The sequence below is a fragment of the Palaemon carinicauda genome, chromosome 5, assembly GCF_036898095.1.
Source record: "Palaemon carinicauda isolate YSFRI2023 chromosome 5, ASM3689809v2, whole genome shotgun sequence".
NCBI classification, from domain to species: Eukaryota; Metazoa; Arthropoda; class Malacostraca; order Decapoda; family Palaemonidae; genus Palaemon; species Palaemon carinicauda.
In genome coordinates, this window is record NC_090729.1 from 16012188 (window position 1) to 16036799 (window position 24612).

Below are 24612 nucleotides of genomic sequence, written 5' to 3' on the forward strand. Positions count from 1 at the left end.
ACGTTCTTACTCCCAGGTACATGTTCTAGCTTACAGTCAAATTCATTCAAATCCTCTATTGTCCTCGCAACCCTAGCATTCAGAGACTCTTTCCTAATCATGTACACTAGGGGCTGATGGTCAGTACGTACAATAAATTTCACACCATACAAAAATACCTTCAACGCTTTCACACAAAACCTTATCGCAGCCAACTCCCTTTCAATCGTGGAATACTTTCGCTCAGCCTTATTAAATGCTTTACTTACATACGCTATCACTCTCAACTGTTCATCTCCATTTATTCTTTGCATTTGTACCAAGCAACCACCCATACTAATCCCATTAGCATCCGTATATAACTCTAGCATACTCGCATGCTCACTATAGTCGGGAAAGCCCAAAGTGACGTCTCTCGCAGCCTCTTCTTTCAACTTTTCAAATGCTTCAATCATACGCTCATCCCATTTCAGTCTCGTACTATTTCTCTTACGTGTCCACTCATTCAAAGGCTTCCCTATCCCCGAACAATCTCTGACAAACTTCCGACCAAATTCAATCAACCTAAGAAAACCTCTCAACTCACGCACCGTATGAGGACGTGGAAATTCTCTCACCTTACTCACAAACTTATCACTCTTCCTTATACCCGATTCACTCACCACATGCCCAAGAAATTCCACCTCCCCGGCCAGCCATGTACACTTTTCAAGCTTAACTTTCACACTAACTTCTATCAAACGTTTTAATACAGCTTCAAGCAACTTCATGTGTTCCTCAACAGTCTCACTAGCAATCAAAATATCATCTATAAAAACAGTCACCTTCTGTCGATCAAACCCAGCCAAAACTACATCCATCGCCCTCTGGAAGGCAGCAGGCGCATTAGCAAGGTCAAAACTTAATCTTCTTAACTGATAATGGCAATTACTACTTGAAAATGATGCCTGCTGCCTTCCAGAGGGCGATGAATGTAGTTTTGGCTGGGTTTGATCGACAGAAGGTGACTGTTCGGGCGCCAAAATAATGTGGCGGGATGTTGCAAAACAACCCCCACACCCTTGATCACTCTAACAGACAATTATCTCCACAAAACAAACTTTCCCCTTACGTTATCATAAACTGGACTCTTAGACTGAAGGGAAACAAAACAAACCATAACCTTAACACTATGTTCTTAAAACTAAATTAAATCATAAACTTGGAGACTAAACATACAATAAACTAACACCATTCAAATAAAAAAAAAAAAAAAAAAAACTAACAAACTTAAAACTAAAATAGACCGCAACCAAAATTTGATAATTATATATATATATATATATATATATATATATATATATATATATATATATATATATATATATATATATCTATCTAAATCCCGTCCGGAATTCTCCGGGTTGGGTCCTGCATCTGATATCGCCATTCTCTCCACAGACTCCTATCCAATGCCATCTGTGCCAGCTGCTGAAATGTCTCGCCTCTATTTGCTTTCTTGAAGGTTTTCACCCATGTATCTCTTGGTCGTCCTCTCGGTCTATTTCCGGCCACTTGACCATGCAGCACTATCTTTGGCCATCTGCCCTGTTCCATCCTCTGTATATGCCCAAACCATCTCCTCTGAATATCTTCCACTCTAATCAGAATTGTGTCCTCAACACCAGCCATTTCTCTCACTCTCTCGTTCGTAATTCTGTCCTCCCATCTTACACCACAGATTCTCCTCAGACATTTCATTTCAAAGGCTAATAACTTTTTCTCTTCTCTCTTCTTCAGTATCCAGCATTCAGCACCGTATATCACTGTGGGGATTACTATTGCTCTTAATAGCCTAATTTTTAACTTAATGGATATATTTCTATCTTTCCAGATTCTTCTTAGCCTTCCAAATGCTCTCTGGCCACTTGAGATTCGGTCTTGAATTGCTCTTTCCATCTTTCCATCTGCTGTGAAAAACACTCCCAAATATTTAAACTCATTGACTTGTTCCACTTCTCCCTCTGATAGCTGTATTTCTAAGGCCTCCCGCTGGCGTCCGATTTTCATACTTTTGGTTTTCTCTCTATTTATCACTAATTCATACCTACTGCACTGCTCCTCCACCATCCTCAATACTCTCTGTAGTTCCTCCTTAGTTTCTGCTAAAAGCACTATGTCATCTGCATACCTCATGTTAGATATTTTTGTCCCTCCTATATCTATGCCACCCTCATAATCTCCAAGTGCCATTCTCATAACCCATTCCAAGTATAGGTTGAAGAGGTGTGGTGATAGTGGGCAACCCTGTATAACACCACCAGTGGTTATGAACTCTTCTGTCAAACACTTTCCTTTTCTTACTCTAGCCGATGTCCTTTCATACAATCTCCTGATGGTTTCCAGTATTTTTGGTTCTAATCCCCATTCCTTCAAAATCCTAATCATTCCTTCCCTCCATATGGAGTCAAACGCTTGCCTGAAGTCAATAAAAACACAATACAGATCTTTTTCCTTCTCCCAGAATTTTTCTATGATTTGTGAGAAGGTGAATACATGATCGATTGTTCCTCTACCCGCCCTAAATCCTGCTTGACCCTCATCAATTATTTCCTCTTCTTGCCTTGCTATTCTACTTTGTATGATTTTTGCTAAAACTTTATAAGCATGTGGTAATAGACTGATAGGCCTATAATTTTTGCATAAAGTGGTGTCCCCTTTCTTGTGTGTTGGAATTATAATGTTTTCAATACAATCATTTGGAGCTGCTTGTCCATCAACTATATCCCTGCATAAATCACACAACCATCTTTCTACCATCTCACCGCCAGCTTCAAGCAATTCCTTTGGTAGTCCATCTATTCCTGGTGCTTTCCCACTTGACATAGCTCTTAAAGCTTTTCCCACTTCTTCTATCAGGAGATCTGGCGTTTCCTGTATGTTCCTTAGCTCTCCTCTTAGTTCTGGATAATCTTCTCCAGTTACCCGTCTTCCACTTCCTTTTAGTTGTTCCTCGTAGTGCGTCTTCCAGATCTTCTCAACATCAGCCGTTGCCGATACCTTGTTGCCATCAGCATCTCTTACAGCAATTCCATTGTTTTTCCAACCCCTTGTTAATCTGTCTACTGCGGTGAATAGCTCTCTTGAATGGCCGTTTCTGAAACATTCCTCATGTTTTACACAGGTCTTCTATCCATTTTATTTTTGCTCTTTTGCATTTATTGTCCACTGCTCTGCATTTTTGTCTATAACTTGCTTTGTTTTCTTGGGATGGGTTTTCATTCTTTGTCTTTTTTGCTTCTCTCCTCTGTTGGCATGCATCCAATACTTCCTCTGTGACCCACTGTTGCTTTGCTCTCCTTCTCCTTCCCAAAATACTGTCGGCTTCCTCTTTAATTATGTCTCGTCCCCGACGCCACTTTTCCTCTGTTGTCTCGAGTCCTATTAGTGGTTCAAAACGTCCTCCTACTCTTACTTTGAAGGCAGTTTTTACTTCCTCGTTCCTCAAGTTTATCTAGATTATACCTGACTAGTTCTTGATTTCTTCCTCTGTCTGTCCGAAATTTAATACGGATGTTTGAAAGTAGTAGTTCATGTGATGTCCCAAAGTCTGCTCCCCTCATCACTTTTGTTCCCATCACTGATGTTTTCCATCTCTTATTTATAAGGATATAATCAATGCAGTTCTTATGAATTCCATCTGGGTGTGTCCATGTATATCTGTGCTGTTCTCTATGATAAAAGTAAGTATTTGTTATACACAGTTGTTTACCCTGGCAAAATTCCAACATCCTCTGTCCTCTCTCATTTCTCTCACCTAAACCGAACTCTCCCATCACATCCTCGTAGCCTCTCCTGTCATTTCCGATTTTACTATTGAAATCGCCCATCACCATGACTACATCTCCTGTCTTTGTTGCCTCTATTTCCTCCTCTAACTGTGAATAGAAGTTTTCTACGTCTTCATCTTCATATGAGCTGTCTGGTGCATATACCTGAATAACCTTAAAATTCTTGTGCTTTCCTCTCAAAGTGACCGAAATTATTCTTGAGTTCACCGAATTGTGCTCCAAATAAGCTCTTTGTGCTCTTTTTCCTAACATTAGTGCTACTCCCTCTCTATGAATATTGTCTGTTCTACCTGAATACAATATTTTGATTCCTTCTGACATCATTTCACCTTCTCCCACCCAATGAGTCTCTGCTATTCCCAATACATCCCAACTGTATCTATTTATTTCTTCAATGGTACACCTAAGTTTTGCTGGTGCAAAGAGCGTTGTTACATTTACAGTTCCAACTGTTGTTATTCCTTTTGCTGACCACATTGCCAATTTCTCACCACGAGGCTGTGGTTTAGGACCTCGGGGCGCGTCGGTTCCCCCGGACGCGGTAGCCATACTACTAATCCTTGACATCTTTTTCATGCAGGTTTCTTGGCTAATAAGGTAGCCGGCTAGCCACTCCTCTGCTACCTGTTTGGTCCACGACTCCTTATTACTATTATTCGGAGTAGCCCTTGCAATAAGTTGTACTGCAAGGGTTTCCCTCATCCGCCACCTAAGGGACGCGCCTGGTAGGAGTTGTCTCTCCCACAGGATATATATATATATATATATATATATATATATATATATATATATATATATATATATATATATATATATATATATATATATATATATATATATATATATATATATATATATATATATATATATATGATTCTGAGTGGACACTTTCATCCACACAAGGGCCAACAGTCTTTAATAGCAAAAAAACACAGCTCTGCAGCAACCGGAACACTGATAGATATACACAATTGTATTAATTGGTCTGGTTTGCGTGCGGTATCATCATCATCATAATCATCATAAACATCGTCATCATCATCAATCGTAGGTTCATTCTGTCCGGGTCATCAACGTTATCTAAATCTGAGCAGTCGTATCAATATTAAGTACAGGCCAGATCATCAACAAGGGATTAATCCAAAGAGCAGTCTAAATATAATCAATTCCAGGCCAGGTCATCAACAGTAAATCCACTTTCAAAAAGTAACTCTCAAAGGAGGAATCACGGCCTGCCAAAATAAAAAAAGAAAAACACTTATGAACACTCCTAACTAACTGAACTATCGCACTATAATCAAAGATAAATAATAAATTGTTCCTATCATTCACAATCACGACAAGCAAAGATAAACAAAACTCTACTTACTTTTTAAATAAATAATCACTTCCACGCTGGTAAAGAAAAATAATAATCCAGCAATCACTACTGCCTCTTGCTGCAGTCAAATAAAAAAAGCATTCGCTCCGAAACATTCACCACTGTCGTAACCTAACTAAAAAAATGTAAACAAACAACCTCAAATATACCGACAGTCTTTCCTACTATAAACAATCATTCGCTAACTACCACTTGTTCTTCGGCGCGCACCGCGGATACACAAACACACATACACACACACATACACACACAAACACACACACACACACACAAACACACTCTTTCGCGCACGCGCGATTTAGCAAAACTAAAGCAAATGAAATTTTCTCTCTCTCTCTCTCTCTCTCTCTCTCTCTCTCTCTCTCTCTCTCTCTCTCTCTCTGGATTTGGCAAAAGAAAAAATTAATATAAAGCAAAAATAAATCCTCCACAATATGAGTTCATTCTTTGCCTGAATCAAAGATAGTTTTACAGAACATAGTATTCAAAACAAATGTGTTTTCTATTTGGAATATTATTTCGATTAAAAAAATTCTCTGACCGTAGTATAAGATTATCGCCTCTTGGAAATTTTAATTAGGTCGTGGAATGTGGTTCAAAGAGGTCTCTGCATATCTTTGAAATAGGATCACTTCAAAAGAGAGTCGGATAAAATCATTCTCTTAAAGGAAGAAAAAAAAATTACCAGACTATACACAGTAAATTCTATTTGTAGACCGTGCATGATTAAAGAGAACCTCTTGATACCAATTTTTATTGTATGTAAGTAAACTCATGCCATGTATGATGATACCGTGATGTACGATAACATTCATTCATAATTGCATATTCAATGTATTTGTTTTTCTTAAATAATCAAAATACATTTGTTTTCGTTTTGTGTATTTTCTATGGATTTGTAAAAATCACCTCCACTTGTTCTATACCTTAGCGTGCGTAAATACCCAGAAAAAAAAATTGCTATATTTCGAAAGTAAATTATAAAATATATTACTCATTCTTTGTCGACTTTTAAAAGGTGTTATAATTCTCCTCTCTATTTTCCAACAACATTAGTCCATACCCTTCGCTTGAATATCAACAAGATTTCTCCTTAAAAAAATAACTAAAAAAAAGGATTAAAGGCTAGCTGTGTAAGTTGCTTTTTTTTTTCAAATTAACAGCTTCCATGGCGGCATTCTTCCTGAATACTAATAGTGTGTGTTAGCAGCGAAGAAAGCACTTGACATAATTTTGTAAAGGCATTTATATTTCTTTTTTCTGGATGAAAGATTTTTCCTTCTGGTGTTTTACTCAACTTAGGCGAAATAGATGTTAATCCCTATTTACCTTGGCATTCTAAGTGTATGAATTACATATCCCAATGTTTAGAATTACGAAATAAGTCATATACATATTTTTGGGCGTCCTTTTATCATAATATTGCCCTGTATGAACACCGAAAAAAGGAACAATTCATACGGGTTTTTCCTCATCAAAAAAGGTTGTTTTATATTTAGCAGAATACAAACTTGTTGGATGTTTGGATACTTAAATGGCCAAATTTCTATCATAAAAAAATCGGATATTTTGACTGCAATCTTTCTTCTTCATATGTAATTTTTTAAATCTTATTTGTCAAAAAACCAACAGCAGAAATTGGTATTTCAATAACATTGCAAAATTTGTATACTATAAGGTCACTTTGCTTTTGCATTTTATGGATTTTGAGGTTTTGTAAAGTTAATTATTAAGATTCATCCCCCTCCAAGTGGCACTCCACCAAAGCTAGGATCAGTGAGAACCAGGCAATGGCTGGGCTGTTTATGAAACCAATTGATAGATCAATGAACACCACTAAGCCCAACAACAACAAACCCCCCCCCATCACAATTATCCATAGATCATATGAACAGAAAAGTCGGGAGAAAAAGCCAAACTAACCCCCACGAGGAACTTGACAGAATTACTAAGATTCTGGTGAATAATGGCTTCACGAATAAGGACATTCCCTGGATAGGTACGCTCCTCGGACACCCCTTGGAAGGGTATACTCGGTCGCGCGCGACCCCGACGCAAAAAAAAATTCTTGAAAAATCTGTTTTTGCAGTAACCTCCTTTTTCTTTTTGCCAAAAAAAAAGTTCAATGAATGCTTAAAACTACTGTAAAGATAAATACTACTTTTCTGCTGAAAAACTATTTATTATAAATATTTTAAAAAATTAAGTAGAAAAGTAAAAAGACCTTACATAAAAATTCATAAAAAAAAATTTTACATATATACACAAATCCTTTTAGGAATTGATTCTTGAATGTTTAGGACACATCTTGATGTATTTTGGATGAAGTCGGACCCATGGAGGTGAAGATCTGAAATGAGGAAAAAAGGGTAACTTTTTTTGGCCAAAAAAATTTGTCCAAATTTCATGATTTTTTTGGGGTACCCAAATAAAATAGGAAGTGGCTAATTTTTTAAGGGAGTAAACATATGTTATCCTAAAATAGAGATATGTAAAAAAATCTTCATTATTTTGTAAATTACATATATATCAGGGGCTATATCTAAAGGTAATTTTTTGAGTATTTAGAAATTTTGTTAAAAAATACATATATTTAATATATAATATGATATTTATGCAGGTAAAAATATACCAAAATATCACAAATTCTATAGGGAACAAGAATATATATAGATAGGGCAACTTACGCTTCGGATATGTCCACAAAATGGCGGCCAACCACACTGACTCAGACTCCCTAATCTGTCACCTGAAATGCAGGAAGGGTATGTCAATTTCAAGGTGTTATTTACTAATCTAATTATTCTTGGATATGCATAAAAATTGTATGGTGGATTGCAGGATGATTGTCAATTATTTTACGACTATAAAATTAGAATTCTGACCCAAAAAAATTTTTTGAAGGGAAATAAAATCGAAAAAAAAAATGTAAAACAACATAATATTTTAGCTAGAAAAATTTGATGATATTCAATCAAAAAAGAAGTAAACAAAATTTTCCGACAAATAAACATCTAAATGAATCATTACTCTGTGATAGTTCCTTAGTACGTAGTAATTTTGAAAGAAATGAGAAAAAACGAAAAAGTGGCAATCGCAGGAAAATCGAACACATACCTATATATACGCCATATCTGGCTAAAAATAAAGATAGGCATGGGTAACCAGATCATCTAGAAACACTTTACAACACTATAAAAATATAAGTTTTGCGACACTACTTGCCAATTCCTTACGGTAATATGACTAAGCAAAAAAATGCAAAACAAATAAAAAGGGGCACTCGCGGAAAAATGGCCAACATTCTAATATACGGAATTTCAGAAAAAAAAAAATTTCAGCCACGTGCTAGGCAAACCATCAAGGCACATTTTCCGACAAATAAACATCTAAATGAATCATTACTCTGTGATAGTTCCTTAGTACGTAGTAATTTTGAAAGAAATGAGAAAAAACGAAAAAATGGCAATCACAGGAAAATCGAACAAATACCTATATATACGCCATATCTGGCTAAAAAAAAAGATAGGCATGGGTAGCCAGATCATCTAGAAACACTTTACAACACTATAAAAATATAAGTTTTGCGACACTACTTGCCAATTTCTTACGGTAACATGACTAAGCAAAAAAATGCAAAACAAATAAAAAGGGCACTCGTGGAAAAATGGCCAACATTCTAATATACGGCATTTCAGAAAAAAAAATTTCAGCCACGTGCTAGGCAAACCATCAAGGACCATTTTCCGACAAATAAACATGTAAATTAATCATTACTCTGTGATAGTTCCTTAGTACGTAGTAATTTTGAAAGAAATGGGAAAAAACGAAAAAATGGCAATCACAGGAAAATCGAACACATACCTATATATACGCCATATCTGGCTAAAAAATAAAGATAGGCATGGGTAGCCAGATCATCTAGAAACACTTTCCAACACTATAAAAATATAAGTTTTGCGACACTACTTGCCAATTCCTTACGGTAACACGACTAAGCAAAAAAATGCAAAACAAATAAAAAGGGGCTCTCGCGGAAAAATGGCCAACATTCTAATATACGGCATCTCAGATAAAAAAAAAGACATGCACGTGTTAGCCCAACCATCAAGGCACACTTTCTAACAAATAAACATGAAAAAAATCAATAATATACGGCAATTCCTTACTACGTAGTAAATTTTTACAAATATTGAAAAAAAACAGAAATTGGCAACCGCAGTTAAATACCCCATATACCAATAACTACGTCGTATCTGACAAAAACAAAGTCACGCATGGGTAGCCAGATCATCTAGACACACTTTCCAACACTAAAAAAGCAAAAGTTTTACGACACTATTTGGCAATATCTTACGAAAAATGACTTGGCAAAAAAATGAAAAAAAAAATGAAAAAGGGGCACTCGCGGTAAAATGGTCCTCGTGGTGATGAACGACATTTTAACTAAAAAAAATTTCATGCACATGGTAGCCAAACAATCCACCAAGACTTTCCACAACTGATAACCTATACAAGTTGCACCATTCTACGACAATTTCATAATACGTAATAACTTTGATAATTATGCAAATTACCTTAGAAGGGTAAACTCGGTCGCGCTCGACCCCGACGCGTCTCAGAAATCGGGGAAGGAGTACAGCTACAGCAATGCACATCTGGACACTACTAGAGCGTGTAGGCGAGACACCTACTGCAGGTCGATCACCCACAAATTCAGTCACTTTTTTTTTGACGCTCGGGGTCGCGGACGACCCACCGTACCGTTCCAGGGTTAATCGGTAGATCAAAAAAGAAATTGAAAAATAGTACCAGAATGAAGGCCCTGATAATACCAACACGCCAGTAGAATAAATCTATACTATAAAGGCCTTATGAGCTCAAACTAGCAAGAAGAAGAAAAGACCATGAAAAATATATTGAAAAACAACGTTTTTGCCACGGCAGAGGATACCAAAATCAACCTCATAATCTATTACCAATCAGCCAAAACACGAGACCTGATAATGAAAAACAACCCTGCCCCTCCCACGCAAGATGACTTGAAGAAGACCAACGTAGTGTACCGATATAAATGCCCTGTCCAGGAATGTCCTGGCACCTATATCGGGATGATGACGATGCGTCTATCTAAGAGATTATCTTGCCACGTGCAACAGGGTGCAATAAAAATGCATTGCCTCCAAAAACAAATTCAAGATAACAAGGGAGCATATAGTGAAAAATTTAACCATCATCGGCCGTGCCCTCAACAGCAGAAGTCTCAGGATAATGGAAGCTCTTTTCATTCAACAACAAAGACATGACTCCAACACCACGCAAGAAGGGACCTTATTGCCAACATGTATAAGGTCCTCCACCAACAATAGTCCAGGCAATAACAACAATGGCAGGACTGATATAGCCGAAGGTCAAAACATGGATTATCTCATGACAGAACCAGAGGTAATAATCCCACCAAACACGCTGGCTAGCCAGAGGCCACTACCTCCCAGGATTAATGGTCTCTGCCCTCGGGCGGTCCTTGATCAATAAAGATGGAATGACGAAGCAGGACTCCGAATATAAGGCCTCAAAAAAATACTTGCCTTTCAGTTCACTCTTTACAATGAGCAGAAAACATTCTCACTGCTAGAAACCGGTTGAGTCGAAGGATGTGTTAAACTTAACTCCACGTAATTTATAATTCCTTTATAAAAAAATGATCATTACTTTATGCATACTAACATTGTGATAGTGTTTCATACTTTTTACGTATTATCTGTACTTTTATAATGTGCTGTGATATATTAAAGATTATTTGTAAATGATATGGTCTTCATCACCTTCCTATTGAAAATATGTATCTTTCCCAGTTTCTGGCAGATTGAAGCAATGAAGAGAAAAAGATAATAAGGATAATAGGAAAAGTTAATTACAAAATCAACGCCACTGAGGCAGCAATCACTTTCAATAAAATATAACCAATAAAGTTGCCATTTACCTTGTAAGGATCGTGCTAACCATTTTCCCCATCCATAGGCTTCAAGATAATAAGGGAAAGGAAAAACTGAAGCAGAAACTAAATACCAAAACTAGACAGCAAAATGAAAGAACTTGACAAAATAATATTCAATTATATAAAAATCAGAAATTTACAATTGCATGCTTAAGTATATATATATATATATATATATATATATATATATATATATATATATATATATATATATATATATATATATATATATATATATATATATATATATTGTGCTTGGAAATGTTACTCTACGTTTATAATGATTAGACAACGTCTCAGCGGCGCCCAAATATTGAAGACAGCGTTTCCTCAGACGGATCATCCTGCAGATAGGTTTGAGGATAACATCGGAATTTCATTGACATTTCCCATTTATTGTTTGGTTTTGACACGTGTTTCAGATCACTTTGAGCCTTCTTCAGGACTACATTGAGTTTTGGAATTACGCTTTAATATATAGGTTATAGTGAGAGAATTTGATACAAAAATATCTGTAAATTCTGAAAACGTTCAACAAAATAGATAAAGGAAACCCTTAGATTCTGAAAGGTTTAAATATGAAAAGGGTGACCAACAAGTGAACAGTAACGTTATGTGTCAAAGTAATATGTATCATCTGTAGCACTGTGAATTGACAATAAATATGCATGTACTGTACATGGATTATTTATTTATTCCACCTCAAGCCCGAGAAAGTGTTATGTCAACGGTGAAAAGGATGGGATATGTGGATGAAATGCCTTTCTTTACAGCCAAGTAGCCTAAGTTTAGATAACTGCAGCCTATATTCAGTGACAGTAGCAGCAAATCTCTAAGTTTTAATGTTTAACTCAACATAGACGTTATTGTTGTTACTTGTACAGTTGATTTCAAGTATTTACTTTTAATTATATGCATAATGAAAACGGCAGACCGTTTTCCGAAGTTTGAGCTTGTCACTATCCTTATATAACTGATTGGAATTAATGACTGTTTCCTTCCGAACTCAAGATATTAGGGATGAATTTCATCAAGTAAGCTTGATCTTACCTCACATTTCGACTCAACATTTTCATGATATTGTTGTCTTGCTTGCTCCCAAGACAGCATTACACTTCTCCCTGTCCGAAGGGGAAATTAACCTGAAGCTACTGTGTAGACCTAAGAAGACAACAATTTTCAAATATGTGGCTGAGTTTCAAGACCGCAATATAGTGAAAGAAGAAAAGTATAATTTATTTTTCAAGGATTTCAATATGATACCCAGACTGAGTTACTTTGACAAAAAGGAAGAGATTCTTAAATACAAATTGTTCCTTGCTGCTCCGAGTGAACCCTATTTCACAGCCAAGTTAACAGATTTTGATGACCACACAAATATAGTGGAAGATTTATTGGCACCCTTATCCAATCTAGAAGCAGAATATCAGGAGCAAGAGGTTCAAAGTGTAAATAAGCTAAGAAGAGAAAAATATTAGCTCTGTAGAAAGATGAGCCATTCAGAATGGGGCTGTTGGCTGAGAAATCCCTTGATTGTGGTCGTGAAGTTCGTATGATTGGCCTTGATTTTAGTGCTGCCTTTGACCGTGTTAATCATGAGGCCCTTGTTTTGAAACTGAAACAGTTGGGAGTGGGTGGGTCGTTTCTTAGCATTATTATTGATTTTTTAAATAGTAGATCTCAAAGAGTAGTTGTTGATGGGCACCATAGTGAGTATAGGAATGTGATATCCGGTGTTCCACAGGGTAGTGTTCTTGGCCCATTACTTTTCATACTATATACACATGACATGTGGTTTGGCCTAGAAAATAAGCTTGTTGCATATGCAGATGATGGTACTCTCTTTGCATCAATTCCATCCCCTGAATGTAGACCTGGGGTTGGTGAATCCCTTAATAGAAATTTAGCTAAAATTAGTGCATGGTGCAAGTTATGGGGTATGAAGTTGAATCCTAACAAAACTCAAAGTATGATTGTAAGTACGTCAAGGACGGTGGCTCCTCAACATCCGGATCTCAGTATTGATAATGTTTCTTTAAATTTGTATGACTCTTTCAAAATTTTAGGTGTGATTTTCGACAGCAAATTTACTTTTGAGAAACATAAAAGGTCTGTGTCTTCTTCAATTGCACAAAAAATTGGCTTATTGAGAAAGTCTTTTAAGATATTCGGTGATCAATCTATTCTGAAGATGTGTTTTAATTCTTTTATTCTACCTTGTTTTGAGTATTGTTCTCCTGTCTGGTCTTCAGCTGCTGATTCTCATCTTAATTTGTTGGACAGAAACTTACGGTCTATTAAATTTCTTATTCCTGATCTAGATATTAATCTCTGGCACCGTCGTTCAATTAGTTCCTTATGCATGTTGCATAAGATTTTTCATAACTCTGACCATCCTTTACATTCAGATCTCCCTGGACAATTCTATCCTGTTCGTAATACTAGGCTGGCAGTTAATTCTAATAGCCAGGCCTTTTCCATCATAAGACTCAATACTACGCAGTACTCTAGAAGTTTTATTCCAGCTGTTACCAAGTTGTGGAATGATCTTCCTAATCGGGTTGTTGAATCAGTAGAACTTCAAAAGTTCAAAGATGGAGCAAATGCTTTTTTGTTGACCAGGCGAACATGAGTCTTTTTATAGTTTATATATGACATATTTGTTTTTGACGTTGTTAATAGTTTATATATGACATATCTGTTATGACGTTGTCACTTTTTTTAGAATGATTTACTGTTAATTTGTTCCTTTTTTTAGAATGATTTACTGTTAATTTGTTCTCTTCAGTTATTTTTTTCCTTATTTCCTTTCCTCACTGGGCTATTTTTCCCTATTGGAGCCCCTGGGCTTATAGCATCTTGCTTTTCCAATTAGGGTTGTAGCTTGGATAGTAATAATAATAATAATAATAATAATAAAGGCTACTTGTTATGAATAGGGTAACCCTAGCCTCGTAAAATCAGTGCGCAAGCGCAAGGTGAAGAGCAACTCCTATGATAGTATGTCCAGTGGCCAAGCATCATCACCAGCCAAAAAAGAGACAGTGCTGTAAGTGACAAAACCTCATTTGAAAAAAGTGTCACGAAGTTATGGTCCAAGAAAATTAATCCAATGATGAATAGTCATTTGATTTAAATTGTAAAGTTAACCAAACTTCTGGTCAACCTTAAGTTGTTAGTTGTCAATTGAATGATAAGCCATATTTATTTGAAATCGAAACAGGTTAAAGTATTTTCACATTGAAGCGTGATATCTTGAGAAGTTAAGCTATACATTACTGAACTGTAGAACTAAATTGGAGGGTTATAATTAAGTACCAATTAAAGTATTAAGAAAGGTCGAAGTTGCAAATTTTCAGTATAAACAACCAAATCATTCAAATGAATAAGTCATAAATCTTGGGTCAGACTTCCCAAATAATTTGATTGGTAGGAATTTATTGAATAATTGCAATATAATTAACCTCCATCAATCAAATGTACAAGATTTTTGGAAAACTATGATATGTATAGTTTGAACCCTATTTAGAACTGTCAACCCCGATTGGATTCTAAAATTTACCCTGCTTTTCAGAAGGATCTCGCGGTGTTACAGACATTATGCAGTGACGTTGAGAGTGCACACAAGAGCTAGAAAATAATATAGTCATAAAAAGAGTAGAATTTTCAGGTTATGCCACGTCAACTGCTACTATTAGGAAGCAGGATGGATCCCTTGATATTTGTGGGGACTTTCCCAAATTAATGAAATTTTTCATGACCAAATTCCAGTTATCTAATAAGTCAGAATTGATTTCCATTGTTTCTCTACTTTAGAATTATATTAGATTTGATCTCCAGAATGCTTATTTGCAAATGGAAGTTGCTCCGGAAGACCATAAGTACCTGGTAATTACCACACATTTGGGTTTATATATATATATATATATATATATATATATATATATATATATATATATATATATATACATATATCTATATATATATACATATATATATATATATATATATATATATATATATATATATATATATATATATATATATATATGTATATATGTACAGTTGCCATTTGTCATCCATTCTGCTCCTGCAATATTCCAGAAGTTAATTCCCCACTTTTTAGTTTCTTTTGATTGTGTTTATTCATATTTTGATGATACTATTATATGTGGGGACGCACCAGCTGAACATGATATATATGTAAGCGAGGTTCTTTGCATTTTGTGTGATGTCAACATACAACTGAATGTGAAGAAACATGTGTTCAGAGTAACATCTGTCTAATATTTAGGCTCTAAGCTCTGTAGAGAGGGATATGAACCAGATGAAGAAAACGTTAAAGCCATAGTCGATGCTCTGCCACTCAGCTCAAATCATTTCTCGGTGCAATTTCCTTTTATTATTATCATTTTAGGAATTTTGCTGCTCTTGCCTCAACTCTGTATGACCTGGCTAAAAGGGTTGTTGATTGTACGTGGTCCAAAGCAGCTAATAGTGCCTTTAATACCTTGAAATCAGCAGTAGCTTCTCATGTGTCACTTAATAAATTGGATACACTTGCTAAATTAGTATTGGAGGTGGATGCATCACTGGTAGTGTTGATGCTGTTTTCCTTTATTAATATGTAGACAACTCTGCGTCAACTATATCTTTTGCAGTTAGAAATTTAACAAACACTGAAATGAATTATGTTCAAATCGGCAGAGAAGGACTGGCTATCACTTTTTCTCTAAATAAGTTTGCTAAATATTTGATTGGGAGACATTTTGCGTAAAGGATAAACCATCGTCATCTAATTGATATGTTTAACCCAGTGAACCTATAAGGAAAATTATAAATGCCAGATTGATAAGATGGTCTGTCCTTCTCTTGTCTTGAGATTACACAGTTGAATGTATTCCTGGTAATAAAAAAAAAAAACTATAGCGGATTGCTTATCAGGATCACCTATTGAGGATACCAAAATTTAATTTCAGGTCCCAAATGAGATTTCTGAACCCATTAGTATTTGTGAATGAATTTGATGAGCTTTTTATAAAATCACTTAAGAAAGCCACACTCAAAGATTCAATCTTATGTCAGGTGAAGGACTTTGTGAGATTTGGGTTTCTCAGGCAACTAACAGACATTAATCTACAAGATAAACCATATATGGAAATATGGCGGGAACTGTCAGAAAACAAAGAATTTGTTGTTATACCACAGTAGATTAGTTGTTCCAGAAGTGTATCAAACTATTGTTATGAAACAACTCCATAATGTTCATCTAGGCAGTAGTGCTATAAGGACATTAGTGTGAAATGTGGTGTTTTGGTCTAATATAGACATGGACCTCGATAGGTCAGTAAATCGTGTGTTGAATGCTTCACTAATAGTAGTCCTAAAGATGTTGAACCATCTAGTTGGCCAGTTGCCCATTAGGTATGACAGACGCTCCATCTAAACTGATGTGACTGATTAGAGCGTTTTTATTTTCTTATTATTCTTGACTAAAAATCTAATTTCCTGGACGTCCATGCTCCCATGCACTTAACCTCATCTAAAACTGTAGTATTATCATGGAAAACCTATTGTAGATTTGGTTTATCTGAAGAGCTCGTATCAGACAATGTTCCCTGTATTATTTCAAAAGATTTCCAATCACTTATGGATTCTATTGAAATATGTTGCACACTAAGCGGCCCTTATCACCGTGAGTCAAATGGCTTAGCCGAATGAGTTATCTAGGTTTTCTAAAGGTTGTTCATCAAATTCTCATCGGGTGATATTAGTTCAAGATTAAGTAGACTGATGTATTATTATAGATGTACGATATATTCTAGTACTGGACGCTCACCAGCAAAAATGTTGTTTTCAGGGCATTTAGATCTACACTTGATCCACTAAGACTTCATCTAACTAGATCTGATAAGGCCAAAAACTCTGATTTTGAATCAAAATTTTTGGTGGGTGATGCAATTTTCTTTAAAAAATTTGTCGTCGAAGCTCAGTGACTGCCTGGTAATGTGGGTGGAACCATGAATGGTAAAAATTTCACGGCAAGATTAACCAGTGACGACAATGAGATTTGCAAAAGGCATAACTAACAAATGTTTCATAGACAAATTCCTGTTCCTCCAGCAATTAGTAGTGGCATCATTAATGATGATCAGAATGTGCCCATCCTAAGTTAGAGTTTACCACCACCTGCACTCTCTAGTATTGTACCTACTGACTAAATTGTTCTCCACCAAGATATTCCAATGAATCCCCCTGAGGATACTAACCTAGTGGGCAAGTGTCCTCGAACTGAGATTGCCATGTCACAATCAATTCCAAGTTATCTCTATTTGTGTAATCCTTCCATTCCTAGATTTCCACCACAAAAGGTAACCATGTCAGGTTATGTGTCTAGAACCTCTTCACAATTGGATTTATATTGCCATACTAAGGTAAGCAAGATTTTTTTTCTTGATAGTCTTATTTTTTTCTATATATTGTTATTGTAATTATTAAATATGTGCTTTTTATTATTTTGTTGGATAGAGGAATCTAGTAACTTTGAGGAAGCGATGCTTTACTATTGCAAGACATCACAATTTTCATACTTTATAACGAGAGCGGCAGCCGGTCAAAAAGAACAAAGGATGTAAACAGTATTCAAAATTAAAACCAAAAAGAGAATAGAGACGTTATGTGTCAAAGTAATATATATTATCTGGAACACAGTGAAGGGACAATGAATATGGGAGTACTCCACGCGAAGTATGCATTTAATCAACTTTAAGCCCACGGAAGTGATAAGTTATGTCACAGTCAACTATAGTCTTCTCTCGTAATTTTTAGATATGATTTTTTTATGAGCTATAGGCCTATGGCTTTCATAAAATCATGGTGCCATTTAGTGCCCTAAAATGGTACCAATTTCAAAAATTTAGACCTATGGCTCATGGACTAGTCTAGCTATCATATTATTTTCTGATTCTCTAGTTTCAAAACAAAAGAAAGATTAAATTATGAGAAAGGTATTTACTTATTAGTATATGAAGAGATATATGTTGTTTGTGCATAACGTTAATCAAACAGACTATTAATGGGGATTATTTTTTTTTCTACTTTAATAAATGTAATGAAAAATTGTGAAAGTTATAAAAAATTCTGTCTCAACTACGATCATTCTTAAATTTCTTGCTGTATATATCGCTACTTATCTGTGTTATTTTCCCCTCACTGAGTCGATATGTTTTCAAGGGATTTTCCAAGAACTACAATTTTCTTTTAACGCGCTCAGTTTATTCATTCCCTCCAATTCATGATAATTCACATTTTATTCTGTGAATTTTGCCTAGAATTACACTTGCGATTTTTCAAGTAGAATCCTGAAACGGTGTTAACATTTCCAGATCATATTTTGATCTAAGATTCTTTCCATCTCTTGCACATAATGTTTTTATTCATGAAGTTTCGTCTTATTCACAACTTTTTTATTTTCCTGCATTGAAAATTATTATATATTTTAATCATCCAGTTACTTTTTTATATCACAGTATCAGCAATGTGTTCCTATAAGAGTTTTTAAGTTCTGTTCAATTATTTCGTAACATAAACATATAATTTCTAAACATTTAATCTTTAATTTTGTTTCAAATACCATTTTCACTTATTCAATGATAAGGATATTTTTTTTTCAATAGCTCTCTTTCATTTATTGCTCTCTTCCCTCATTACCATTCTGTGATTGTATCCTTGCCCCCGTGATTTCATGTATCTGTATAATAAAACTAGCTAGATGAATAACGTTAATAGAATCCATTCACTCATCTCACTTTTTAATTTTGACTACGTTTGTGAGATCAACTGTTGGTAGAAAGATTTTACGGGAATATTAAACATTTGACTCCGTTCAACCTTGTCTTGCTTTTAATTGTTGCCCTTATAGTGCAGTCATTAGCTTCATTCTGGAACATAGTCAAGAAGGATTAATTTAGGCTCTTAAATCAGATTAATTATTTCCTTATATCTTATATCTTAATCTCGTTTTCCGGAAACGAGATCGCAAATAACTCATGGTCAAATGTTGTACATGCTTTGGTTTATATTTTAATCAGTATTAGTTTAAATCAATGATAAATTCAGTTGCTATTGCAGCCATATTCACGTGAACCTTTCTTCATCCAGATATGTGCAACATATAAATGTCAGCCTCGTAATGTAGCGATTTAACTATTGCAATTTCATAAATTCTCGTTGCTCTCTAATGTTCATACACAAATATCCTGGAATCTGTGATATCGTTTATTGCATAATCTCTAAAATCTAAATTAGTCTCATCCACAGAATCCTTCTGCATTTTTATCCAATAGAAACAAAAGGAAATTGATATTTATTTACTCCATCTGATTATTTTATAAATCTCCACTAAGGTTTTCCAATGCATGTATAAGGCACAAACTCGCAGACAAACGTCTAAGCAATCAAACAAACTGTCTGTACAATATTCCCAATCCTTCACATCTGAACAGATCGATAAACTGGAGTAAACTAAATGGTCTCCTTTCATGCGGAATTGTTATACACAAAGCCTCAAATTTGTCTAGCCTTCAATATCAACGGAATTTTTTCCCAGTAGCTGCTATCATTAAGCGATTAATGACAGGTGGAACACGCTTATGGTTTCTGATCCCACATTTCACCTAGTTCAATAGGCTTGAATAATACATAGTAGGATATACGATCCTTGTTTGCTTATCCTGAAGAAGGATCAGCTGGGATGACCTCTCATAAGAGATTTGTAGTAATGAGGAAATACAGTCTTATCTTAGTTAAACTGGAAGTTAAAAGGTTCTTTTTCGACATCAAAAAAAAAAAAAAATGCTTATCTTTCGTTGCTTCCGTTTATTTATTCAGGGATTGTGCAATAAGTTTCGTTATACAAAAAACTTTTAGGCATATGTACTTACACAGATAAATGTAGTTTTATTTCCTTTATTTATATAATAGGCGTAGCCCTATATAAAAAAAAATTGTATTGGAAGTGTAAACAGATTTGCATGTTATCCGATATAACCCTTTTTGTCACATGTCTAATGAGGTTTCATCTCTGCTCAGGAAACACTTGATAACAGCGCAGGTAGCTGGTTTGGGAGTGGTATTGTTCTATTAATTTCTATATGTATGTTCGTATGTTTACTGTACTTATAAAATGTAAAGAAACCTCGTTCAATAAATCAGTCCTTTGAAGAATTATCACGAAACTAGTGAGGACTTAATCTTGTATATCCTATTTTCATTTTTCGCCGTGGTTCTTTTGCATCTGAACATCACATTTCCCTGCAACGTTTACCCCCCCCCCCCCCACACACACACACACACACACATATATATATATTTATATATATATATATATATATATATATATATATATATATATATATATATATATATATAGGTAGATACATAGATAGATAAATATGATATATATATATATATATATATATATATATATATATATATATATACATATATATATATATATATATATATATATATATATATATATATATACATGTGTGCACACACATATATATATATATATATATATATATATATATATATATATATATATATATACATATATATTTATATATGTATGTATATATATATATATATATATATATATATATATATACGTATATATATACATATATATATATATATATATATATATATATATATATATATATATATATATATATATATATATATATAAATGGCAGTGGAAAATAATGGAATTCTTCATTACCGATGTGAGGAAACATTATTTCCAATGTTTCCTTTATCAGAGCAATAATGAATATCTTTTGTTTTTTACACTTCAATATAACATTAATTTAGATCCGATAAATAACTTACTCTGGAATTTAATCTCTACAACATATTCATCAGGTAAATTATAGTATACTCTTTGATTTTCAATACTGATTATCTTTCATACATTTTTTAGATTAAATTTTCAATAAACAATTAATTATTCTCATACACTCTTGGGCCATCCATCTTTACTGGTGTTAAGGAGCTACCATAGTGCTCTATTTTTCATGTTAACACAATATTCCATACTGATGGGTTCTTTTCCTCGCGTCCATCATGGTATACAGAGCCTGTCAATATTTGCACTTGGGTGCAGTGATTGGTATTCTACATGTACATTAACTTAGCTTTATCCGGCCCATCCTTGTTACTTATCCTTTATCTTTGTTAACCAGAGAAAACCTTTCGATTCCAAACTCCACCTTCTTATCTGATACAATTCTTAACGTCTGGATTAGCACATATATTTCATTAGTGTCATTCCCGAAAAGCTTGATGTTATCCATGAGCATGGATACTTTATTCGGCTTCTCCCCTTCGTCGGTCTTTTCCTACATCACCTATCATATGAATTATAGCTACAGCGAAGAATAAAGTGGTGTAGTGAGTCCACTTTGTAAGATTCGTCTTATAATGTTGACCTCTGTAAGCCAATTTCCAAAATATGCACGAATAAGTATAGTTTTTAATTTTGCATTGTATTTTCAAGGAAGTTTATAGTCTTGACCTCCTCACCATATATATCTAAGTATTGTGTCAGTCTTGAGTGTGTTATCGTGTAGGAGGTTTTCCTGTAGTCCATCCATGCCATAATCAGGTTACTTTACTTTTAATGCTATTTTTCCTTATCATTTTGTCTATCAGTATCTGGTCTTTTGTGCCTCAGCATTTCCTTTTCCTTCCTTTGTGCTGGCTGGGAAATGTGCTTGTTTCTTCCAGGTAGGTGTACAGTCTTTTGCCGATGAAATCTGCCCGCAGCTTTCACATTATTGGTAGGCAGGTAATAGGTCTGTAGTTGTTTGTTATATTACCTTTATTTTTATTCATTATTTTAGAATTAGACAAGTCTTTTCTGGGGTCGTCTATTCAGGTGCTTAGTGGTGTCAAATAGAATGCTGGAGTTTTGCTGCCATTTTAATATGAAAGGCTCTGAAGTTCTTGAGCCAGTAACCATGAGCTTGATAGGGGCCGGGTGCTTTCCAGATTGAAGATTTCTCTGTTGATTTTTTAATGTCTCTCTCATGATATCTTCTTCTTCTTCTTCGTCTTCTTCTTCTTCTTCTTCTTCTTCTTCTTCTTCTTCTTCTTCTTCTTCTTCTTCTTCTTCTTCTTCTATTTTATGATGAAGTTCAAGATATTGGAAGATAAAGTTTTAATACTTCCACAACACTTTTACCTGTACATTAGAAGTCATGCTTAGTTGTCTCTTACGTTTTAGCGTAACCCTGTAGTCACTGTACTCTATTATTTGTAAGATAGTGAGTATTCAAACCTGATCCTTATAATTCGTCATAAAATCACTTCCAGAAATAATAATAATAATAATAATAATAATAATAATAATAATAATAATAATAATAATAATAATAATGAAATTAACCTTACTTAAACACAACAAAACCTTAATTGCCTTTGGAATACGGATGACCATAACTTCTCTATTATTCTTTTTATTCAACCAGCATTAATAACAACAAAAATTAATCTATATAATTCTTGCTCAATATTGCAAAGTATTTAGTGATGAATGCATCATACATATAATGAGAAAAAGACAAGAATTCTTTATAATAATTATTCTTACTTTCATGATAAGTGCTACTTTACCGTTTCCCCATGACATGAGACCGAAATAGAAAGGATACGCATGAGATGGAGAGCTTTCGGTGAATAAAAAGAGATCATGAAATGTATAAGGCCAGTTTCTCTAAAAAAATCAAAGTATTTAATCGGATGGTCCTACCAGTAATAATGTATGCATAAAAACTTGGAACCTTACTAACGGCATAGAACATATGATAGCTACAACTCAAAAGAAATAAAAAGAATAAGGAGGGGAATAACATTAATAGACAGATAAAAGAGTAACATGGATACAAGAGCAAAAAAAAAAAAAAAAAAGTAATAATTGAATGTATCCCTTCAAAAGAAGCAGGCGATGGAATAGAAGACGATGTATTGGCGAACTTAAGAAAATTTGCCGGTATAGACTGACGTAGAAAGACCACAAACAGGGGCGAGCGGAAAGACATGTCTGAGACTTTTGATATGCAATGCACTAGCAACGGCTAATGATGATGATGATGATGATATTGATGATTAACTCACACACACACACACACACACACACATACACACACACACACACACACACACACATATATATATATATATATATATATATATATATATATATATATATATATATATATATATATATATATACATATATATATACTGTATATACATACACATATATATATATATATATATATATATATATATATATATATATATATATATATATATACAGTATATACTGTATATATATATATATATATATATATATATATATATATATATATATATATATATATATATATATATATATATATATATTGTGTATGTGTGCGTGTGTGTATGTGTGTACGCGCGTGTTTGTTAATACTTTCGTTTAAAGAAACTTAGTAAAAGGAAAGACCCCATACGTATATACACATGAACACAAAATTCTCCCATATACATACACACGGTGAATAAAGTGATCGAAGCAAGGTAGAAAGCTAAATATAAGATGAAATGTCCAACATAGAATATATGAATTTAGAAAGTCTCAGTGAAGGGAAAATTTATGTAATTATCCTTTCAGGATTTGATAATGGATCTGAAAAGTGAGACCCTTGGAAAGGAAGACGAAAAAAAAGAAAAAGATAAGGTTGGAGTAGTTCAAATGGTGAAAATAGATAGAACATCACGTAACTTGTTACGTGTCGTCAACTCTAAAATATGTGACATATTTAATTGGAAAAGACATCCGTTTTACACGTAGGTAAAGCAGGTTAGATCTTGGCCTTGTCTGAGGCCCATTTCTCCATATCAGAGTATATTAAAAATATAAGTTTTTGATGACTATTTGGTATGAAATATAGGATTAATCTAGAATCTGGTAAAAATTGTAATGATCTTCTCTACGACAAGTAATAGATGTCCAGCATTATGTATTTACACATGCTTCCTAATGGAGTTCACTCTAGCCCAAAGTCACACCACACGGAATATGAAGAGGCTCGGTATATTACTCAAGTATCCTAGATCTAAGGTGCCATCTAGCCCTGAAAATATAAGAACGTGCAACCTACGGTCTAAAGTGAAACACATCTTACCGAGATGGAGATCTGACCGTTTTGTCATGGCAGCGGCTGTCCCCGAATATATAAATAAACAACTAAACTTGCAAACATTTTACAGCTGTACATTAGCCATAAAGTAAGTGGAAGACATAATTCAAATGAGCACTTTTCAAGTGATAGTAGAAAGATATAAATATTGGAAGGCTATATTTCTAATAATAA